Consider the following 25,947-nt stretch of genomic DNA (forward strand, 5'->3'; position numbering starts at 1 on the left):
TTTAAACATAAAAGTCACCTCTCACTCCCACAAGCTGCTCTCACTGTAACTTGCTCACACCCAGCCCATCACTGTAAGTTTCTCATACCCATGCACTTCCAGCTGTTCGTATCGCTCACTCATTTGGCTCAACTCATTGTCATTATATCTTTGTGCCTCTCTACCTGTCACTGTCTCCTGTCTTACAGCCACAGTCACCTTCAATCTGTCCTACTACTATTGTCTCCTCTTGCTGTCATTTTCTTGCCCTTATTCTCTCTTACTACTACTATCGCATCCCGTCCCACTGCTGCTGTCACTTCTCACTGTCCACTATCTCTCTCTTCCTCACTGTCATTGTCAAAAACTGTGTCTCATTACCACTGGCTCTCACCCACTTCTGCTTTCTCCTTCTCTTTATTTGTCTCCCACTGGCACTGTCTCCTTCACTCTTTTCCTAGCATTGTTCTCTCACTGTTTACTATGTTCCACTGCCACTGTGTCCCTCTCTTTCTGCCACACTGTCATTATCTCCTTCGCTCTTTCTGTACCACAACCATTCCCTACAATCTTCCAATATTTATTACATCTCTCCTGTCGCCACTCTCTTCTGCTACCTCATAAAAAAGCATGAATATGTTTGCATGCCAATATTTTTGCAAATATTTTTAAAGGTGGTGATAAAGGTACAATGGGACACCTGGTACCTCACTTTTCAGCATGATTTTTTAATAAAGAGGAACACATTCACCTTTTTTGTGCCCCAACAGGTGCATTTTTCTGCTGGTTCCTTTCTTTTCATTGTCAAAGTAGGGCAAGTCACTCATATGTAAGCTATTACTATTACTTAGTCAAAATCGTTCAACAGCCGTGGCTGGACAGATTGTGTTACATCTTAGCAGTTCTGTATTAAAACCACTGCTAAAACTAAGATAACAGACTAGAAGCATTACACAACACTGATGTTGTAAACAATGGTTATAAACAATTTTTTACAGCACTTAAATGTTTTCAGTTTGTGGCTTCACATGTGACAGTACGAGGGTGGATCAAATATAAATGGGATTTTGTTTTTTATTTAAATTCATTTATTGAAAAACTCAAGGCAATTATAATTTATTTTTCCACATAGTCTCCTGCTTTGGAAATGCATTTGCTGCAGCATATGGACAGCTTTTTGATTCTTTCTTTCTTTCTTTCACTTATGCCATAGTCCCACAGGGATCACAGGGTCGGCGTATTTACAACGGATTTGGCAATGTTAGCTTTAGGGATGGCCGGATGCCCTTCCTGCCACCGCCCCCCCCCCCCCCCCCCAGGACGGATTCAGTGTACCCCAACTGTCTGTGTCTAGTGTAAATCGTGAAATAGTGCGGACATGTTTGAAATGTCTGCGAGGTGTGTAACTGAGGTGGAACGTGGGAACCAGCCCGGTATTCACCTAGTGAGTTGTGGAAAACCGCCTAAAAACCACATCCAGGCAAGCCGGCACACCGGCCCTCGTCGTTAATCCACCGGGTGGATTCGATCCGGGGCCGGCACGCCTACCCGAGTCCAGGAAGCAGCGCGTTAGCACTCTCGGCTACCCTGGCGGGTCATATGGACAGCTTTTTGATGCCCTCATCATAAAAAGAACTGGGCTGTGTCACCAGCCAGTTGCGCATGAAGTCTTCCTCACTCTTGTCATCTTCAAATTGTCGCCATCCTAGAGCTTCTGTAAGCGGTCCGAATAAATGGAAATCGTAGGGCGACAAGGCTGGACTGTAAGAGGATGACCAAGTGTAGTCCAGTGCATTTTGTGTACCTTGGAGACAGTTAGAACTGCAGCATGGGATTGCGCATTGTCATGTAGGAGGATTACCTGTCGAATTGATTGGTCTCGTCTTTTGCGGCGATGTGCAACTCTCGCCCTTTTCAACAGTTTGCAGTAGAAAGCAGCATTGATTGTGCATTGCTCATGCAAAAAAATCAATCAGCAAAAGTCTCGCTGATCGAAAAAAATGGTTGAAAGAACCTAAGAACCTTGCCAGCTGACAGTCAAGTCTTGGCTTTCACTGGTACTGCCTCCCATTTCCTCCACCACTCCTTACTGGCTTGTTTGGATTCTGGAGGGTAGTGATGAACCCATGTTTCATCGCAAGTGATGATCCGAGTCAAAAATGCATCACCTTCTTCTGCAAACCTTGCTGTAGTCTCTGACAGACCTCCAAATGTCTCAACTTCAGATAGGGGCAATTTCTGTAGGAGCAATATGTTTTACTTCCAGCAGAGTGTCTCCGTACAAGTAATCCACATATGATGTGGCTGTAAAACAGTTCATAATACACAGTGATTAAGTTCTGGTGTGTTATCACACATTTGAGCCTCCTGAGGAAGTAAATTACTCTTGAGAGCTTAGAACACACATGTGCAGTGTGTTTGGTCCATGTCAGCTTATTATCAATAATGATTACCGGAAGTCTGACATTATTAACATTTGCTACGGGTCCACAGTCACCAAGGCTGCATACTATTTTCTTGGTTTTATCGTCATTTAATTTCATTTTGTTTGCTTTGAACCACATTTTGGTTCATTCGAACAAAAAATCAGCTTCCTTTAGTGCCTCAGCTGATTTACTACTCTTAGTCATTAATGCTGTATATCACCTACGAAGAGCAGGGTATGACCATCACAACTAAAACCATTGACAAATAGTAGAAAGAGCTGAGAGCCCTGCAGTGCACTGCATTCAAAGACCATTTCACAGGACGTTGCTCCCTGGATACAAATGATATGCTGCCTGTCTCAAAAATGATACCCTTTGCACCACAAGACTAGAATTTTTCAAACAGTATCTTATTAGAAATGCAGAAAAGAAATTGATGGGTCAGTAAAAGTGTAGTAACGCTGTTCACGTTTTCCGTCGCACTTCACATAGCATGTACCGGGAACTGTCTTCTAGGCATGCCCGATGTGAACTGACTGGGCACAGCCTGTGCTGCCTGAGTTGTTGTTGTTGTTGTTGTTCTGCCGGCAGAGGTCGCGGCCGAATTCTCGCGTGCCCTCTGGTGGACGGGACTCTACTTGCGGCAACTACTGTTCGTAATGCACCGTGCCGATGTGCGCCTTCCGTGATCTTTCTGGTGGCTACAGCACCCCTCCTCCTTCGGGGGGTGAAGCCACTGTGATCCACTGCATCGGAAGGTGGAAAGTCGTGCAGGAGTGATGACCTCCACGTCCATCGGAAGTCTGGAGTCGAGGGGATCAGCCAACCCTCGAACCGGAACCTTCGAATACGGCTGGAAGTGACCCACACGAAGAGGCCCCCGTCGTCCCACCACCAGAGCCTGGGACAGAACGGGAGACAAGCCGTCGAACTCCAGATCCTGGTCCACCTCGGGAGGGGCAAGACCCAGTGGCAGGGACGATGAGGAAGGGACGACCACAGGCGAACCAGCCTCCTGAGAAACCGGGCCTGCGAGGGGGGCCGGCTCTCGCTGGGGCATTTCTAACGATGGCGATGCCGGTGCTGGAGCTACTGGAGGCTGCCAAGGCTGATAACCATTGGCGTGTGGGGGGAGGGGCGGTAGCGGCCCCTGAGAAAATTACACGGATGCCGGCAATGGCGAAGCCGGTGCCCGAGGGGTCGGAGGGTGGGTGCCCAAACGTGGACGTAGCTGATTTTGGTGACGACGTACCTCTCGGTCCCCCGCCTGCAAGGTATAGAGCCGGCGGCCATTGCAGTGCAGGACCACCGCCAGTATCAAACGTGGATTGCAACCAAACCCACGTGCCCAGACCGACATACCCCGTGGAAAGCCGGGTACTCCGTTGTCCGAAGACTGGTGAGGACCAGGCCGGAGGAGGTGCAGCAGAGTCCTAGGTTGGCGTCCGTGAAGGAGCTCTGCGGGGCTGCGTTCTCCCATTGGTGTAGTCCGGTATGCCGTCAGGAAAAACGTCAATGCCTCCTCTGCCGGAAATTCATACACATACTTTTTCATCTGCGTCTTAAATGTGCGCACCATGCGCTCAGCTTCCCCATTTGATTGTGGATGAAAGGGGGGAGAGCAAATGTGCCGAATACCGAAGCGCCTACAAAAATCCTGGAAGGTCTGTGAAAGAAACTGAGGTTCATTGTCCGATACCAGGGTGACTGGCAGACCTACCACCAAAAAAATTTTTGCTAGTGCCTGGATTGCAACTTCTGTAGTGGTTGAGGAGCAGCAAACCACATATGGGAATCTGGAATAAGCATCAATGACAATGAGCCAAAAGCCATTGAGAAATGGGCCCACCAAATCTATGTGAACACGTTCCCATGCCTGGGTTGCAGGTGGCCATGAAGAGAATGCTGACCTGGGAGATGCCTGTTGGCTCACACACTGGGAACAGGCTGCCACCAAGTGCTCAATTTCTCTGTCAATACCGGGCCAGTACACATGTCTGCGAGCCAGGGTTTTAGTACGAGAAACACCCCAGTGCCCCTCATGTAATAACGTGAGGACCTCCCATCGCAAACGTGCAGGAACAACCACACGAGGAGCTGTATCCTCGGTAGCCAGAAGGAGAATTCCTTCCAAGACGGAGAGGCGGTCTCGTAGAACAAAATAATTTCGAAGAGGGTCCAAGGCCCGGCCTGAAGTTTGGGATGACCACCCCTGCTGAACGAGGCGAACTACTTGCCGGAGAACCGGGTCAGCTGCTGTTTCCCTGGCGACTCTAGAACTAGTGATCGGGAAGCCATCAACCGCTTGGCGGGATGCCACATCCAAATGAAAACACATAATCTCCTCTCAATCAAACATAGAATCCGGGCCCACCAGAAGACGGGAAAGAGCGTTTGTGTTGGCATGCTGTCCGGTAGGGCAAAAATGAATGTCATAATGGTACTTAGAGAGGAACAAGGCCCAGCAGTGTAGTCTGTAGGCCGCTCTATCTGGAATCTGAGAGGTGGGGCCAAATAACAATATTAACGGCTTATGGTCAGTGATTAACTGAAACTTCGTGCCATACAAGAAAGGGTGAAACTTGGTAACAGCATAAACAATGGCCAATGCCTCTTTTTCCACCTGGGAGTAATGGGCCTGTGCGGGACTAAGAGTTTTAGACGCAAACGCCAGTGGCTGCTCGGAGCCATCCGCGTTGCGATGGGCCAGGACCGCCCCCACCCCATACTGCGAAGCATCTGTAGCCAGGACCAACGGCTTATGGGGGTCAAAAGTAGCCAAACAAGGCGCTGACGTGAGGAGGCCCTTCAACAAGGTGAACGCTCGCTTGCATGCAGACGACCAATCAAGAGGAACACCCTTGCGCAGAAGGCAGTATGGGGGGTGGGCTATGGTGGAAGCCCTGGGAATGAACTGGTGGTAATAGGCAATCTTGCCTAAAAAAGCTTGTAACTCCTTCAGCGAAGCGGGCTGCGGAAGGTCGACAATACCTTGGACCGAACTTCCTAGCGGCTGGACGCCGTACTGAGAGATGGCGTAGCCCACATACTTAATGGACGGTTGGAAGAAGTTCGACTTATGCAGGTTGCAACGCAAGCCCACGGACCTGAATTTGAGAAAGAAGGTGCGAAGGTTGTGCAAGTGTTCCTTCATGCTGTGGCCTGTGACAATTATGTCGTCCAGGTAATTAATACAATGAGGGATTGTCGACGTGACGTGCTCAAGATAACACTGGAATATCGCCGGTGCACTGGATATTCCGAAGGCCAACCGCTGGTATTGGTAAAGACCAAACGGGGTGTTGATGACCGCCAGCCGTTTTGAGGCCTCATCAAGTGGTATCTGATGATAAGCCTCCGAAAGATCGATTTTCGAAAAATATTGGCCTTCCGCCATGGTGGAGAACAATTCATCAGCACGAGGCAAAGGACAGGTGTCCACCACCAATTGGGAATTAATGGTGGCCTTGAAATCGCCACAAAGATGTAATTTTCCCAAGGGTTTCCTGACAATAACAAGGGGCGAAGCCCACTCACTAGAAGAAATGGGAAGAATGACCCCGAGGGCTGTCAGCCGGTCTAGCTCTTCTTTTACCTGAGGGCGGAGAGCCAAGGGAATCTGCCTTGCACGTAGAAAACACGGGCGAGCCAACGCCTTCAACATTACATGAGCTTCAAAGTCTGAAACACACCCCAGGCCTTCCTCAAAGATATCCGGAAAGTCAGAGATCAAAGATTCCAATGATTGATAAGGAACGTCTTCGGAGACCAACTGTATGGTGTCAGTGATAGAAAAACCGAAAGATTGAAAGGCATCCAAACCAAAAAGGTTAGCGGAGCTCGCATCACTGGCAACAATAAAAGTAATAGGCCGAGTGACTGATTTGTAAGTCACATCGGTAGTGAATTGACCCAGTAGGGGAATGAACTGTTTACCATAACCGCGTAGACGCCGGTAAACTGGCTCCAATGGGGGTGACCCAAGGTCGGAGTAAGTTTGTGCATTCAACAAAGAAACTGCCATGCCCGTATCTACTTGCAGTTGTAATCGGTGCGACCGAACCGACACCTCGATAAAGAGTTTGTGTGCCGATGCGTCGGGAGCCTGGCCCGACGAAACTTCCTGAATGTCAATGTCCATGTCCTCTGTACCTGCTTCCTTTGATTCTTTGGAGGCTGAGCGACAAACTTTAGCAATGTGTCCTTTTTTATTACATTTGCAACAAACGGCCCAACACTGGGGGCACTCTGACCGATCATGATGTATATAGCATGACGCACAGGACGGTAACAGGGGCCGGCGGCCAGAACTCTGTTTATGTGCCGTGCAGGAGCGTCCATAACGGCCAGATTGTACTGCTCGCACGTCGTCCCGGACGCAGTGGACGCGGCTGCACCGCCCTGAACCGCCGCGACGTCGCACCACACTTCCAACTGTTGACCTGTGGCGTGAGAGACTTCATACGATTGAGCAATGGACAGGACTTCCTCAAGGGAAGGGTCTTCTAACTGCAGGGCCCGTTGCTGGACCTCCCTATCAGGGGCCGAATGAATAATGACGTCGCGCACCATAACGTGGGCTTACGACTCTCGCGACTGCTCCGTGACAAAATGACACTTGCGACTAAGACCGTGCAGGGTAGCGGCCCACGCCCAGTAAGACTGATGGGGCTGCTTCTTGCATTGATAGAACTCGACCCTAGCCACTACAACATGCGTGCGGCGGCAATAATATGAAGACAGCAATGAACACAATGCGTCAAAAGACGAGGACGAGGGTTCCTGCAATGGGGCTAGCTGCCGCAAAACTTGATACAGTGAGGAAGATATCCAAGACAAGAAAAGACCACGACATACCTCTGCATCGGCAACATGAAACGCCTGGAAATGCTGCGGAAGGCGATGTTCATATGCGTCCCAGTCCTCCGCCATCTCGTCATATGGGGGAAAGGGAGGAGGGAACAGCGCTGGAGCAGACGGCCTGGAGAGCAACGCCGGAAGCACTTGTTTCATGGTTGCCATGAGCTCCGTCTGCTGCTCAACCAAAACCCGCACTAAATCCTCCATGCTGTGGATAAGCTGCGAAACCAGAACAATGATGCAACACGCGAAAGAACGACCCTACTCATCGCCAATTGTGTAGTAACACTGTTCACATTTTCCGTCGCACTTCACGCAGCATATACCGGGAACTGTCTTCTAGGCATGCCCGATGTGAACTGACTGGGCACGGCCCATGCTGCCTGAGTTGTTGTTGTTGTTGTTCTGCCGGCAGAGGTCTGGTGGACGGGACTCTACTTGCGGCAACTACTGTTCGTAATGCGCCGTGCCGATGTGCGCCTTCTGCAATCTTTCTGGTGGCTACAGCAAAAAGTTTGATAGTTTACAAATGTGAAATTGAAATAATGCAAAACTAGTTTTACACCTCAGATTGGAACTAACATGCACAAAAATTTTGCCCGTGCTTCAGTACTACAACATGGAGTTTCCAGAACTCTCCTGTTAATGGAGACACTATACATCATATTTCTCTATGCTACATCAATTTATGGACTATGTTTTCACCTTACACCATATTTTACAGGTACAAGTAGGGTAACTTTGAATCTCTGTATCTCAGAAATGGATCAAGATATCAAGAAAATTTTCAACGTTATTCGAGATTGGGATCTTAGGAATATATTGTGAAAAAGTACAGCCATTTGCTGTGCATAGCCATCTTTGAATCCTTGGGTGGAGTTTGATAACAAAAAATTGTATTTTCAACAATTTTTTAACACTTGACAAATTGTATGTACAAAATGTACAAAGATGCAGCATCATGGGTATACCCATCAGTTTAAATCAGGGGACATTACAGATATCAATCAATTTATTTGATAATTTTTATGTGCATATTTTACTTATACAAGTAGTGTAGTAGTAGTGATATCAAGAAAATTTTCAAGGTAGTGTGACATCAAGATCTTAGGTATATACCTTAAAAGTGTCAGCCATTTGCTGTGAGTAGCAATCTTGGAATCTTTGCCTGGGTTTCAGTTTGCTGGTGATGGCAGAAACTCTTTTTTGGAGGTTTACTGAGGAACTGCCCATAAACTAATGATGCTCCATAAGTCCCATCAAGCCCACCATACACCATATCAGATGCAAAAAGAGCTAACTGATTTGCTCCATTTGCGTAAGCAGGAGAAAGTGTGTAATAGTCATCCTACTATGGCTGTACTGTAGGATAGTGACACCAAACAATCCCATCTGCTGGGTCGTTGAAAGGGCTATCCAGGACACTTGACCCAACCTTTTATCACCAATAGAACTTTAGGTGTGAGCCCTGGAAAATACCAGTTTTATGCACAGTGTTTTATAACAAATTGGTCAGCATGCTGTCAAATGCATACCGATTATAAACTGGATCAGGGGTCACCATTTTTCTAAAATAGATCTAACGGGGTAGCAGTTTACAATTGCCTCATGACACAAACACACAACAATTCGTAGAAATATCTGCATGCTATTCAATTAACAGAGGTTACAGGGGAGCAACAGTTATTCATTTGCATGCATTATTCAGACTAGTCCAGTTAAATAGCTTGCACTGCTGGCAGGATAATTGTAATTTCTGTGAGATTTGCATGAAGTACATTACACACACTTTGATCAAGAGTAGAATCATGCTCATGGTGGAACACGTTGGGCAAATTGCAGACTCCAAAAGACCTTATTGAAACACAGACTTTGTAGTGCCTCAAGAATTTTGGAGTAAATTCTAGAGACACTCGTATTTTCACTGTATCAAACACATGTTATTTTAGAGATAAGTGTGGTAATTCTTTAACAGTACAAATCTTTAACAGTACAAATAAATCAAATGTTTACGGACTTTAACCAAAGACAGGAGGAGCAATTACAGAATTTGACCAAGAAACTAGAATTTGACATTGAAGACAAGTGTAGTAGTGTAGAGTCGGAGTTAAATGAAAAATTGGGATCACTTCAAAATGTGTGTAATATTACATATGACACAGTGAAACAAAGGTTACATACTTTAAATGATTCCATTGAAAGATGGGACAAACTGATCACTATTGTCCAATCCCAAAATGCAGGGGTCCACACTCATGTAGATGAGGCAGAGAGAAATTTTAATGAAAAGATAGTCGACTTCGATACTATAAATGTAAGTAATCTGGTGGAACCTTTTGAGCTAATTATAAATCGAGAAGTTTAGACTGTTTCTTTTTACAAAACTAATGATGCTAGCAAGGCTATAGATGAAGAATTCAAACCTGTCCATGACAGAGTGGAAAACAAAATAACTTTACCTAATGTTGGGTTATGTAATAAAAGGGTAATGGCTTCATTGTGGGGAGACTTCCACATGAAAGTTAATGAGAAATATTGGCCTGTGAATAATCAAGTGAGGTTAATATCAGATCCACGGGATCCGGGCAGTGTCACATCTGTTCCCCAGGGACGTTAACATTCAGTGTTAATGGGTGGAGTCACGACTGTCGGATCCTGAGTTGGGTTCAGTGTTACTTCCTTATTCATTTTCCCACACCGAATTCTCTTCAAGTCTTATACTATCCTGTATTCTGTCCTTGTCCTATTATACTGTTATAGAGTTTAGTACTCATCTTGACAGGGCAGATATACAAGCGTTGCAGCAAATCACTGATATCAGGGTCATACTCCTTCTTGTGGAGGTAGCCATAAGTGGTCTTGTCATTATACGCAGCCTTACTTGTTTTACCCAGGGGCTATGATTCCCCGTTGTATATTCACTGTGATGAATTGGGTGAATTGGGTTGTTATATTGCGTCAAGACTGAAGCATTAGGTAATATATCATAATATGTGAATTGGCAGCATGCTCTGCTCGAGTCTCAATGTAAAAGAATGCCAAGTTTATATGGGCCATTACCTGCCACATTGCATTTCTATGACTGAAACAGTACCTTAAAACTGCTCTGTACTTAGGGACTTGTGCGATGGACAAGTGTGTCATGCTTGTGATATTAGTGTTGTACTTCTGTATCAGCACTGTGTTACCTCACAAAGATGCACTGAGCAACCAACGGCATTTACCCCTCAAACATTAACGGCAGCACAACACAATTACACTAAAATATAGAAGGAGGTCTTGGCGATCTTTTATAATGTAATAAATTTCATTTCTATTTTTATGAAACCATGTTTCACTATTAACAGTATGTAAGCTGGCAATATGCATTTTTTAGCCCCTGTTCAGAGCTCCCCTAGAAAATGGCTCAACACCTATAACAATGGGCTTTGTTCCTTGGTAGTTATAACTACATCTGTTATCACAGTGCCACAAAATATGCAAATATGGATGGTGTACCCCTCCTTCCCCTGGGACCCAACATAGTTTTCAATCACCATGAAGCCATACGTCTTGCAATTATTAATAATTTTGTGTCACATCCCAGATGAGGTCCTGCTGACTTCACGCAAAGTAGCTTTAATCATAACGCTCCTCTCAGTATTTATCTTAAATGCAACTGGGTGAGTGGCTAGAGCACTTACTGAAAGAAACAAATTCAACTGACAGAATATTCTTCTTATTATGACACTAGCTACATGCCACAGATGGTGTGTCATACTAGCGACAGAGGGACCAGAACACAAGTCATAATTTCACCCACACTTTGGCCCTGAATCCTTCAGATACTCCATTCTTTACACTGGGGGTGACTGGAATGTAGGCACTAGCCTGTAGGCATCAGTGTGGAAATATGTCTACTGATCCTATAGCTTTACTACTGCCAACTGCAGTTCTCAATTGTTCTAATTTCACTTGGGCTGTTGTCAGATCGACTCTTGTGTTATAACTTCACCTGCTCTTTCTCTGTAACTGAGAAATATAGCCAAAACTACTCATACAACAGAAACAAAGACTAACCACACCTCTATCCAAAGTGGTTGTTTTCAAGCATCAAAAAAAAAAAAAAAAAAAAAAAAAAAAAAAAAAAAAAAAAAAAAAATTACAGTCTTCACTGTCAAGTGTTTTGCAATGCTCTGCATTATTTTCTACACTTGTCCATATTTCATTAGTTTAGACAGTTTAGTTGGTGCTAGCTTGTAATGTGTCGATTAGGCAGAGTGACAAGGGCCTGAAGGGAAGGGGAAACACATACCAGCTAGACACACAGAGTAGACGCTTGGTGTCTAAGCTGACAGAATTGTCTGGATATTGGAGCCAGATGCTGAGAAAGACAACGTAGTGAATCATCTAATCCCCCCTCCTCTGCCAGCTTCTATTGTGGGAACTACATGGACCAACTGTACAAGGACCTGACAACACTGTATCTCGGACTGCCTCAAAAGCAGACATTTGTAGATATAAGGACACTTTTTGAAGATGAAATGATACAAGTACTGGACTTGAGATATTTGCAAGTATCAGAGAAAATGCAACTTGCCTCAACAAAAGAATACCTTCTGAGAAAAACTTTCTTGGACAGCACGTGTGGTGCTTTTACCACAGAAAATGAGGACCGTATGTAACAGTTACAAAAGCTGTTGGAAAATAATTTGCTTGGCAAGGTGAAGAATCGAAGCTGGCCAATTGAATGCACACCCCTTCCCATAGAAATCTTTGCAGATCACTAGGAGAGAGATAGTTCTAGTGAGACACTTCCATGCTAAATTTTGGAGTAGAGACTTTAATGCTAGCCTTGATTAAACACATGTGTCAGCATCATTGCTGCTGCAGCCTGAACCAAAAACGCAATCACAACTACATTAGCAAGTACAAGCCACACGAGAGCCACTGCCTGAGACTGTTGCCTGTGGGCACCTGCTGCTTTCTGTTATCCATGGGCTGGTAACGATACACACTTAAGAATGCTGTCACAATCAGCTCTAGAAACTCTGGTAACTAGCCTGAAAGGCTTTTATCGGTATAGTGGGAATCATTATCAATCAAAATACTTTTTTGGGAAATAATTGTTTTGCGGCAAAGTCTATCTACATTCCTGCAGGTTGATATATAATAATCCATCATTTCTTTATTATTCTGCAAATGCTGTGTACAAGTGGAATTATTTATGATAAATAAATGTAATCACAAAAAAATTAAAGCACCACATAACTGGCACTCAGTGCAGTGACTCCACAAAATCCACCGCCAGAAGCTTTTAAAAAAATTACCTGTTACAGTAATTTCTGAAGTCTTAGTGTCTTAGAAACAACTGTTTATTTATGTATTTTGTGTTCTGTGAATCTATATTGTAAACAGATCACAGGATATGGAAAGAGTCAATTTTACAAGTAACCTGTGGTTAAAACTATGGTATTAAGTAAATACAACTAATCAGCTTTATACTTAAATGTTTACATGTTAGACAGAGTCATTCACAAAAATATACAATGTTTAAAACAACTTACAGTGATAAGTACACACACACACACACACACACACACACACACACACACACACACGCACACACAAGGAACTGAGGATGAATCTCAGTGTTACAAGTATGTGGGTATTATACATTACGATTCAAGAATTCTTCTATAGTATAGAACTAGCATCTTTCCCCAGTTTCAAGTAGATAATGTTAAGTAAGTACAGCTGGACAACTTGTCTGGCATAGCAGTAATTTTGTTTATAGGCCACTGCTTACAGTTCTGATTCAAATTCACAGGACAATGTTAGGTAATTGAATATCATCGCTTTTGTAGAATTTAAACAATTTAAGCAGCACATGCCATGGAAGTTCTCAGAAGGCATGAATGTTATCTGTTTCATATTTAACTGGTGTGTGAAATGACAGCTCATGCCAAAGGTGGGAACTGCAGTCCGCCTGACTGCAGCACCATTTTGGCACAGGCTGTGGGCACCTGCTGGCCAGACAATTGCAGCACCTGACCACAGTGCAGTTCAGTATGAACTAAGGCTACTTGCTGGCACCCTAACTCCAGTGTCAGTCTGGCATTTGCTACATTTTTCTCTGTGTCTTCACCTACATTTTCCTTCACACATCTTAAACATTGACTTTATACCAAAAACTATGTTGTTACCAGCTTCATATCTGATACATCCTGCGTCGCAGGTCATTTAGAAGTTAGCAGCAACTGATCCAGCCTCCCGGTGTTGGTAACTTGTGCTGATCTCTTGCTGTGTTCAGGCAGCATTATACCTTTATCCTGTGTCCTAAACTTTTCTCATGCCTCGCTGTATCTGTAGGTGAAGATTGTAATACCCTCAATAGATAATTCCTTGCGCCACAGTAATGTTAAAGTAACCACAATATACTGAATTAATAGCATCTATATGTCTACAAGGTCACATGATGCATAAAGCAAAAGTGCAGAAAACAGTTACTTGTGTAGATATAAGTCTGTTTGCTGTTGTTATACAAGCCTAAGTATCTTTTTTAGTATTCACCCTTGCTATCTTTTGGTCAAGCAAGGTCCCCCCCCCCCCATGAACCATGGACCTTGCCGTTGGTGGGGAGGCTTGCGTGCCTCAACGATACAGATAGCCGTACCGTAGGTGCAATCACAACGGAGGGGTATCTGTTGAGAGGCCAGACAAACGTGTGGTTCCTGAAGAGGGGCAGCAGCCTTGTCAGTAGTTGCAGGGGCAAAAGTTTGGATGATTGACTGATCTGGCCCTGTAACACTAACCAAAACGGCCTTGCTGTTTTGGTACTGCGAACGCCTGAAAGCAAGGGGAAATTACAGCCGTAATTTTTCCCGAGGGCATGCAGCTTTACTCTATGATTAAATAATGATGCTGTCCTCTTGGGTAAAATATTCCGGAGGTAAAATAGTCCCCCATTCGGATCTCCAGGCGGGGACTACTCAAGGGGACATCGTTATCAGGAGAAAGAAAACTGACGTTCTACGGATCGGAGTGTGGAATGTCAGATCCCTTAATCGGGCAGGTAGGTTAGAAAATTTAAAAAGGAAAATGGATAGGTTAAAGTTAGATATAGTGGGAATTAGTTAAGTTCGGTGGCAGGAGGAACAAGACTTTTGGTCAGGTGAATACAGGGTTATAAAAACAAAATCAAATAGGGGTAATAATGAATAAAAAAATAGGAGTGAGGGTAAGCTACTACAAACAGCTTAGTGAATGCATTATTGTGGCCAAGATAGACACGAAGCCCACGCCTACTACAGTAGCACAAGTTTATATGCCAACTAGCTCTGCAGATGATGAAGAAATTGAAGAAATGTATGGTGAGATAAAAGAAGTTATTCAGGTAGTGAAGGGAGATGAAAATTTAATAGTCATGGGTGACTGGAATTCTACAGTAGGAAAAGGAAGAGAAGGAAACGTAGTAGGTGAATATGGATTGGGGCTAAGAAATGAAAGAGGAAGCCGCCTGGTAGAATTTTGCACAGAGCATAACTTAATCACAGCTAACACTTGGTTCAAGAATCATGAAAGAAGGTTGTATACATGGAAGAACCCTGGAGACACTAAATGGTTTCAGATAGATTATATAATGGTAAGACAGAGATTTAGGAACCAGATTTTAAATTTAAGACATTTCCAGGGGCAGATGTGGACTCTGACCACAATCTATTGGTTATGAACTGTAGATTAAAACTGAAGAAACTGCAAAAAGGTGGGAATTTAAGGAGATGGGACCTGGATAAACTGACTAAACCAGAGGTTGTACAGAGTTTCAGGGAGAGCATAAGGCAACAATTGACAGGAACGGGGGAAAGAAATACAGTAGAAGAAGAATGGGTAGCTTTGAGGAATGAAATAGTGAAGGCAGCAGAGGATCAAGTAGGTAAAAAGACGAGGGCTAGTAGAAATCCTTGGGTAACAGAAGAGGTGCTGATTTTAACTGATGAAAGGAGAAAATACAAAAATGCAGCAAGTGAAGCAGGCAAAAAAGGATACAAACGTCTCAAAAATGAGATCGGCTGGAAGTGCAAAATGGCTTAGCAGGCATGGCTAGAGGACAAATGTAAGGATGTAGAGGCTTATCTCACTAGGGGTAAGATAGATACTGCCTACAGGAAAATAAAAGAGACCTTTGGAGAAAAGAGAACCACTTGCATGAATATCAAGAGCTCAGATGGAAACCCAGTCCTAAGCAAAGAAGGGAAAGCAGAAAGGTGGAAGGAGTATATAGAGGGTCTATACAGGGGCGATGTTCTTGATGACAATATTATGGAAATGGAAGAGGAAGTAGATGAAGATGAAATGGGAGATATGATACTGCATGAAGAGTTTGACAGAGCACTGAAAGACCTAAGTTGAAACAAGGCCCCGGGAGTAGACAACATTCCATTAGAACTACTGACAGCCTTTGGAGAGCCAGTCCTGACAAAACTCTACCATCTGGTGAGCAAGATGTATGAAACAGGCGAAATTCCCTCAGACTTCAAGAAGAATATAATAATTCCAATCCCAAAGAAAGCAGGTGTTGACAGATGTGAAAATTACCGAACTATCATTTTAATAAGTCACAGCTGCAAAATACTAACACAAATTCTTCATAGATGAATGGAAAAACTGGTAGAAGCCAGCCTCAGGGAAGATCAGTTTGCATTCCGTAGAAATGTTGGAACACGTGAAGCAATACTGACCCTACGACTTATCTTAGAAGAAAGAGTAGGGAAAGGCAAACCTACGTTTCTAGCATTTGTAGACTTAGAGAAAGCTTTTGACAATGTTGACTGGAATACTCTCTTTCAAATTCTGAAGGTGGCAGGGGTAAAATACAGGGAGCGAAAGGCTATTTACAATTTGTACAGAAACCAGATGGCAGTTATAAGAGTCGAGGGACATGAAAGGGAAGCAGTGGTTGGGAAGGGAGTGAGACAGGGTTGTAGCCTCTCCCTGATGCTATTCAATCTGTATATTGAGCAAGCAGTAAAGGAAATGAAAGAAAAGTTCGAGTAGGTATTAAAATCCATGGAGAAGAAATAAAAACGTTGAGGTTCGCCGATGACATTGTAATTCTGTCAGAGACAGCAAAGGACTTGGAAGAGCAGTTGAACAGAATGGACAGTGTCTTGAAAGGAGGGTATAAGGTGAACACCAACAAAATCAAAACGAGGATAATGGAATGTAGTCAAATTAAGTCGGGTGATGCTCCAGGAATTAGATTAGGAAATGAGACACTTAAAGTAGTAAAGGAGTTTTGCTATTTGGGGAGCAAAATAACTGATGATGGTCGAAGTAGAGAGGATATAAAATGTAGACTGGCAATAGCAAGGAAAGCGTTTCTGAAGAAGAGAAATTTGTTAACATCGAGTATAGATTTAAGTGTCAGGAAGTCGTTCCTGAAAGTATTTGTATCGAGTGTAGCCATGTATGGAAGTGAAACATGGACGATAAATAGTTTAGACAAGAAGAGAATAGAAGCTTTCGAAATGTGGTGCTACAGAAGAATGCTGAAAATTAGATGGGTAGATCACATAACTAATGAGGAGGTATTGAATAGAATTGGGGAGAAGAAGAGTTTGTGGCACAACTTGACTAGAAGAAGGGCTCGGTTGGTAGGATATGTTCTGAGGCATCAAGGGATCACCAATTTAGTACTGGAGGGCAGCGCGTAGTGTAAAATCTGTAGAGGGTGACCAAGAGATGAATACACTAAGCAGATTCAGAAGGATGTAGGCTGCAACAGGCACTGGAAGATGAAGAGGCTTCCACAGGATAGAGCAGCATGGAGAGCTGCATCAAACCAGTCTCAGGATTGAAGAACACAATTACAACAACAACAACAACAACTATTGGTCATCCAGTTTTACTCCATCTTTTCTACAGCCGTAGTAGTGCTTAAAACTGAACAAAACTCATTTTACTGAATTTATGGTAAAGCAGTAAACAGTTCATAATATCCACAAAAACCTTATTTAATGACAATTAAAGTTTGTCTGTTGAATTATCAATAAGTAAAGTAGTATCATCATTACGAATAGTAAATTTACAATATTCTGTACAAAGAGATACACTGAAGAGCCAAAGAAACTGGCACACCTGCCTAATATTGTGTTGGGCCCCCACGAGTACGCAGAATTGCCGCATCATGACATGACATGGACTCAACTGACATCTGAAGTAGTGCTGGAGGGAATTGACACCATGGATCCTGCAGGGCTGTCTACAAATCCGTAAGAGTATGAGGGTATGGAGATCTCTTCTGAACAGCACATTGCAAGGCATCCCAAATATGCTCAATAATGTTCATGCCTGGGGAGTTTGGTGGCCATTAGAAGTGTTTAAACTCAGAAGAGTGTATCTGGAGCCACTCTGTAGCAATTCTGGATGTGTGGGGTGTTGCATTGTCCTGCTGGAATTCCCCAAGCCCGTCGGAATGCACAATGGACATGAATGGATGCAGATGATCAAAGAGGATGCTTACGTACGTGTCATCTCATATCATTCCAACTGCACATTCCCCACACCATTACAGAGCCTCTACCAGCTTGAACAGTCCCCTGCTGACATGCAGGGTCCATGGATTCATGAGGCTGTGTCTATACCCACACATACCCATCCGCTTGATACAATTCAAGGACTCAACTAATGTCCGAAGTAGTTCTGGAGGGAACTGACACTATGGATCCTGCAGGGCTGTCCATAAATCTGTAAGAGTATGAGGGGGTAGAGATCTCTTCTGAACAACACATTGCAAGGCATTCCACACATGCTCAATAATGTTCATGTCTGGGTAGTTTGGTGGCCAGAAGAAGTGTTTAAACTCAGAAGAGTTTATCTTGAGCCACACTGTAGAAATTCTGGAAGTGTGAGGTGTTGCATTGTCCTGCTGGAACTCCCCAAGTGCTGACTATAACACCACATTCAAACTCACTTAAATCTTGATAACCTGCCATTGTAGCAGCAGTAACCAATCTAACAACTATGCACAATGGACATGAAGGGATGCAGGTGATCAGACAGGATGCTTACCTACGTGTCATCTCATATCATTCCAACTGCACTTGCCCCACACCATTACAGAGCCTTTACCAGCTTGAATAGTCCCCTGCTGACATGCAGGGTCCATGGATTCATGAGGCTGTCTCCACACCCATACACGTCCATCCACTTGATACAATTCGAAGCACGACTCTTCTGACCAGATAACATGTTTGCAGTCATCAACTGTCCATTGCCGGTTTTGATGGGCCCATGTGAGGTGTAAAGCTTTGCGTTGTGGAGTCATCAAGGGTACACAAGTGAGCCTTCAGCTCCAAAAGCCCATACTGATGATGCTTCATTGAATGCTTCACATGCCGACACTTGTTGGTGGCCCAGCAATGAAACCTGCAGTAGTTTGTGGAAGGGTTCCATTTCTGTCATGTTGAACTATTCTCTTCATTTGTGAGTGGTCCTGTTCTTGCAGGATCTTTTTCCAGCGCTGGTCCCATTGCTCTTGCGCTGACTATAGCACCATGTTCAAACTCACTAAAATCTTGATAACCTGCCATTGTAGCAGCAATAACCAATCTGACAACTATGCCAGACACCTGTTGTCTCTAATAGGTGTTGCTGACCGCAGCGCCGTAATCCTCCTTTTTACATATCTCTGTTTTTCAATATGCATGCCTGCACCAGTTTCTTTCGCACTTCAGTGTAGAAAGCTAATAAAGAGTAGGGAACCCAGAAACCAGTCAACAAGTGACTGTACCCCATTCTGATGATACTGAGTCTCCTTCTGCACATCCAACTTTCTGCTTTCTGTTAGAGACAAGCCACTTCCCAGCTGCACCACTTATTCCTAGGTGCTTGTATTTCTTTAAAATTATTTTGTGACTGACACATTCAAAAGCTTATGTTAGGTCAGAAAATATTCCAGTTGTGCTGATTTTTATATTGATTGGAATCCAATACATTGACAGCAAAATCAAATATAGCATCATCTTTGGAAGCTTTCATGCCCAGTATTTGTATTTTTGAGGATAATTGTTTTGTGGGAATTAGGCCTTGGTCCAAGGCACATTTCTGTGCCTAGCAGTTTGTTTTTCAGTGCTGGAGACATCATCAGAGGCAATAACAAGAGAAAGCAATTACAGTTTCAAACAACCTTAGCAAATGGGACTGTTTATATACTTCCAGGAACAGTCATTTTGTAATGTTATCAGACTGTGCCAGCATGTGTTGTGGAGCTTTGTTTAGTTCTGAGCCACACAACTTGTCTAATTTCAATCCTTCTTTTTTTTCCATTAAAGTTGTTTTAAAGTTTTTTAATTTCCATGGGCTCTCTATGTGACCTAGCATAGTAACGATTTGGTTTTGATAAAAACAATGTATGGAAAAGATAGATGTCTACTTACCATAAAGATGACATGTTAAGGTGCAGACAGGCACAATGAAGGACACTTACATGTTAGTTTGGCATTCCAGTCCAAGCTGCCGGAGATGGCAGTCATCTGCATGAGGTGTGCTTGCTTATGTGAGTGTGTTTCCATTTTTGACAAAGGCTTTGGCCAAAAGCTAATGTGTAAGTGTCTTCTGCAACTACCTGCAACTTAACATGTCATCTTTATGGTAAGTAGGAATCCATCTTTTCCTTATATTGTTGATATTCCTACCTGGAGTTTCCATTGTTTGATCTTGATAAAACCATTGTATCAGTAGCAAAACATGCACTTCGGTACTACAGTGTGAATTTAAATCACCTTTACTCTAGCAAAAAGAATACATAACTTTGCAATGAGGTGCGAAGTGTCCCGGCCGTCTGCTCTTCATCAAGTGGGCTGAGTCTACAGTGGTGCTCATAGAGCTGAACAGCGCCTGCTAGAGGGTGCTGTCATCGTTGTCTGTCATAGTGCCAAATTAACTGGCAACTATGCCATGGAATCCTAGCTATCGATACCACATCCCTCCCCCCTGAAATGATGCACCATCATTGAGTATGGCATCTGACGGTGGGTGGAGGGACCCAGGGGCGGCTCAGCTGAGGGGGCGGACAGTGGAACTGCCGGGCCGCACTGTCCATCAGCGACCTCGAATTGCTCGCGAGGGGGTGAGGAAAATACCCCATGGAAAACCTGCCCAGGCCGCGCACCATCACTGGGTATGCTCGGAGGAGGAGGCAGAACAACGACCTCCATGGGCAGCGGCGGCGTGACGGCAGCCTCAGGAACGCGGCGGAGGTGGCAACGGCGGCCGGAGCTGGGGCCATTGCGGCAGCAAGAGATTCCCGTCTGGTGCATGTGACCAGATGGCAGCAGCGATGACTGCAGGTGCACCTGTGGAGATGTGAGTGGTGGAAGCGCCATCGGTGGAGTTGTGGGTTGATGCGGCGGAAGACACGAAGCCTCCAATTCTGCCGGAAAACAAGCAGCGGCTGAAAACCGAGGACAGCACAAATGGATCTGGTTCCGGTGTCGCTAGACAGTGCTGGAGGGGCCAGAAATTACAAATAAGGTGCAGCCAAGCTGGCAAAGAATGCGCCCCTGTTCCCAGCACTGCCTGCCAGAGAAAACGTGATAGAACACCAAATCATTCGGCGCCAAGCCAGAACGAGGCGAAGCAGCGGGAACGCATGGTGGAGGGTGCAAAAGCTACAGAAGTGACCAATGGGTGTGGCCATTTAGCAATTCTGCTGTGGAATGGGTGTCTCGCGGCTGAGAGCAATAGGAAGCAAGGAAAGTCCAGAGTGTGCGCTCGCGAGAGTTTGTGGCATGCAACTTGGTTGTCTGCGACTTAAACGTACGAATAAAGCATTCAGCCTCGCTGTTTGACTGGGAGTGGAAGGGGGTGGAGGTCAGATGGCAAATGCCATTAGCAGCACAGAATGCTTCAAACTCAGATGACACGAATTGGGGGCCATTGTCGGAGACAATAGCTTCAGGAAGGCCCTCAATATAAAAAATAGACATCAAAGCTGTAACAGTACTGGCAGATGTAGTAGAAGACATAGGTACAACAAAAGGGACGTTGCTGTATGCATCAATAACTATCAACCAGCGGGTGTCTCAGATAGGCCCCTCAAAATCAATATGAACGCGCTGCCAAGGTGCAGTAGGAGTCGGCCATGCAAAGAAGCACTGGCGGGGAGCAGATTGATGCTCCGTGCAAGAGCGACAGTTAGCAAGCAAATTCTCAATTTGTTTATCAATGCTGACACAAGTGCAGTGACGATGTGCTAATTGCTTCATCCGCACTATATCTCAATGACCAGCGGACAGCAATCGGAGAATTTCCGACTGCAACGAATGATGTACAACCACACGAGACTGATCATTGCCAGTTTGTAACAAGATAACACCGTGGTGTACAGACAAGTTGTGACATTGCGCAAAGCAACGCTGAACAAGTGGATCACAAATCTGCATAAGAGATGGAGGCCATCGAGTATGAAGATACTGTAAAAGAATCTGCAATGAAGCGTCGGCGGCTGTCACAGATGCAATGTGATGAAAATCTACCGGAAAATCATCAGCTAATTCCTTATCTTGTGAATCAATAAACATGCAGGACAATTCAGAAGAATCAAACACTTCATCAGGACCAATAGGTAGATGAGACAAAGCATCAGCATTGCCATGCTGGACCATTGTTGTTGTTGTGGTCTTCAGTCCTGAGACTGGTTTGATGCAGCTCTCCATGCTACTCTATCCTGTGCAAGCTTTTTCATCTCCCAGTACCTACTGCAACCTACATCCTTCTGAATCTGCTTAGTGTATTCATCTCTTGGTCTCCCTCTACGATTTTTACCCTCCACGCTGCCCTCCAATACTAAATTGGTGATCCCTTGATGCCTCAGAACATGTCCTACCAACCGATCCCTTCTTCTGGTCAAGTTGTGCCACAAACTTCTCTTCTCCCCAATCCTATTCAATACTTCCTCATTAGTTATGTGATCTACCCATCTAATCTTCAGCATTCTTCTGTAGCACCACATTTCGAAAGCTTCTATTCTCTTCTTGTCCAAACTATTTATCGTCCATGTTTCACTTCCATACATGGCTACACTCCATACGAATACTTTCAGAAATGACTTCCTGACACTTAAATCAATACTGGATGTTAACAAATTTCTCTTCTTCAGAAACGCTTTCCTTGCCATTGCCAGCCTACATTTTATATCCTCTCTACTTCGACCATCATCAGTTATTTTGCTCCCCAAATAGCAAAACTCCTTTACTACTTTAAGTGCCTCATTTCCATATCTAATTCCCTCAGCATCACCCGACTTAATTAGACTACATTCCATTATCTTTGTTTTGCTTTTGTTGATGTTCATCTTATATCCTCCTTTCAAGACACTGTCCATTCCATTCAACTGCTCTTCCAAGTCCTTTGCTGTCTCTGACAGAATTACAATGTCATCGGCGAACCTCAAAGTTTTTATTTCTTCTCCATGAATTTTAATACCTACTCCGAATTTTTCTTTTGTTTCCTTTACTGCTTGCTCAATATACAGATTGAACAACATCGGGGAGAGGCTACAACCCTGTCTTACTCCCTTCCCAACCACTGCTTCCCTTTCATGTCCCTCGACTCTTATAACTGCCATCTGGTTTCTGTACAAATTGTAAATAGCCTTTCGCTCCCTGTATTTTACCCCTGCCACCTTTAGAATTTGAAAGAGAGTATTCCAGTCAACATTGTCAAAAGCTTTCTCTAAGTCTACAAATGCTAGAAACGTAGGTTTGCCTTTCCTTAATCTTTCTTCTAAGATAAGTCGTAAGGTTAGTATTGCCTCACGTGTTCCAGTGTTTCTACGGAATGCAAACTGATCTTCCCCGAGGTTGGCTTCTACTAGTATTTCCATTCGTCTGTAAAGAATTCGTGTTAGTATTTTGCAGCTGTGACTTATTAAGCTGATAGTTCGGTAATTTTCACATCTGTCAACACCTGCTTTCTTTGGGATTGGAATTATTATATTCTTCTTGAAGTCTGAGGGTATTTCGCCTGTTTCATACATCTTGCTCACCAGATGGTAGAGTTTTGTCAGGACTGGCTCTCCCACGGCCGTCAGTAGTTCCAATGGAATATTGTCTACTCCGGGGGCCTTGTTTCGACTCAGGTCTTTCAGTGCACTGTCAAACTCTTCACGCAGTATCATATCTCCCATTTCATCTTCATCTACATCCTCTTCCATTTCCATAATATTGTCCTCAAGTACATCGCCCTTGTATAGACCCTCTATATACTCCTTCCACCTTTCTGCTTTCCCTTCTTTGCTTAGAACTGGGTTTCCATCTGAGCTCTTGATATTCATACAAGTCGTTCTCTTATCTCCAAAGGTCTCTTTAATTTTCCTATAGGCGGTATCTATCTTACCACTAGTGAGATAGGCCTCTACATCCTTACATTTGTCCTCTAGCCATCCCTGCTTAGCCATTTTGCACTTCCTGTCGATCTCATTTTTGAGACGTTTGTATTCCTTTTTGCCTGTTTCACTTACTGCATTTTTATATTTTCTCCTTTCATCAAGTAAATTCAATATTTCTTCTGTTACCCAAGGATTTCTACTAGCCCTCGTCTTTTTACCTACTTGATCCTCTGCTGCCTTCACTACTTCATCCCTCAAAGCTACCCATTCTTCTTCTACTGTATTTATTTCCCCCATCCCTGTCAATTGCTCCCTTATGCTCTCCCTGAATCTCTGTACAACCTCTGGTTGTTTTAGTTTATCCAGGTCCCATCTCCTTAAATTCCCACCTTTTTGCAGTTTCTTCAGTTTTAATCTACAGGTCATAACCAATAGATTGTGGTCAGAGTCCACATCTGCCCCTGGAAATGTCTTACAATTTAAAACCTGGTTCCTAAATCTCTGTCTTACCATTGTATAATCTATCTGATACCTTTTAGTATCTCCAGGGTTCTTCCATGTATACAACCTTCTTTCATGATTCTTAAACCAAGTGTTAGTTATGATTATGTTGTGCTCTGTGCAAAATTCGACCAGGCGGCTTCCTCTTTCATTTCTTAGCCCCAATCCATATTCACCTACTACGTTTCCTTCTCTTCCTTTTCCTACTGTAGAATTCCAGTCACCCATGACTATTAAATTTTCGTCTCCCTTCACAATCTGAATAATTTCTTTTATTTCATCATACATTTCTTCAATTTCTTCGTCATCTGCAGAGCTAGTTGGCATATAAACTTGTACTACTGTAGTAGGCGTGGGCTTCGTATCTATCTTGGCCACAATAATGCGTTCACTATGCTGTTTGTAGTAGCTTACCCGCATTCCTATTTTCCTATTCATTATTAAACCTACTCCTGCATTACCCCTATTTGATTTTGTGTTTATAACCCTGTAGTCACCTGACCAGAAGTCTTGTTCCTCCTGCCACCGAACTTCACTAATTCCCACTATATCTAACTTCAACCTATCCATTTCCCTTTTTAAATTTTCTAACCTACCTGCCCGATTAAGGGATCTGACATTCCACGCTCCGATCCGTAGAACGCCAGTTTTCTTTTTCCTGATAACGACATCCTCTTGAGTAGTCCCCGCCCAGAGATCCGAATGGGGGACTATTTTACCTCCGGAATATTTTACCCAAGAGGACGCCATCATCATGTAATCATACAGTAAAGCTGCATGCCCTCGGGAAAAATTACGGCTGTAGTTTCCCCTTGCTTTCAGCCGTTCGCAGTACCAGCACAGCAAGGCCGTTTTGGTTATTGTTACTAGGCCAGATCAGTCAATCATCCAGACTGTTGCCCTTGCAACTACTGAAAAGGCTGCTGCCCCTCTTCAGGAACCACACGTTTGTCTGGCCTCTCAACAGATACCCCTCCGTTGTGGTTGCACCTACGGTACGGCTATCTGTATCGCTGAGGCACGCAAGCCTCCCCACCAACGGCAAGGTCCATGGTTCGTGGGGGGATGCTGGACCATAGGCAAAAAAAAAAAATTCGTAATTGTGGTTAGACAAAAACAAAGACCAACATTGCAACTTTTGTGCTGTATAGTATGGAACTGGCTTTGATGGCTTGTTGTCAGTGACCAAATAGAACTTGCAACTGTACAAAAAATCATGAAACTTAGTCACTCCATAGACAATAGCTAAAGCTTCTTTCTTGATTTGACAATAGTTTTGCTGGGCATAATTGAGCTACTTAGACGCAAAAGCGATCGGGCGATTGACAGAATTAATGCGGTGCAAGAGAACCGCTCTGATGCCGTGAGAAGAGGCATCAACAGCCAAAACAACTGGCTTGGAGGGATCGAAAGGAATCAAACAGCAATCACTCAACAAAGCAGATTTGAGCTTGTGGAAAGCAGCATCACATTCTGAAGACCAAACAAAAGGAACGTTCTTACGCCGAAGGCAATGCGAAGGCGCTGCAATCTGCGCTGCATTTGGAATAAACCTAACATAATATGTAATTTTGTCCAAAACTGACTGAAGTTCTTCCAAGTTCCTGGGCACTGGCAAGTCTCTAAGCACACTGAGATGTGACGGCAAGGGGTGGATACCCTGTACGTTAATCATATGTCCTAAATACTGAATCTCAGTTTGAAAAAATTTGCACTTGTCTCTTTTACACTTTAGTCCTGCCTGCAAAAGTACAGTAAATAAGGCACACAAATTCTGCAAATGTTCGTCAGAGGTGAGACCTGATACAA

Source organism: Schistocerca serialis, chromosome 6, assembly GCF_023864345.2.
Source record: "Schistocerca serialis cubense isolate TAMUIC-IGC-003099 chromosome 6, iqSchSeri2.2, whole genome shotgun sequence".
Lineage (NCBI taxonomy): Eukaryota > Metazoa > Arthropoda > Insecta > Orthoptera > Acrididae > Schistocerca > Schistocerca serialis.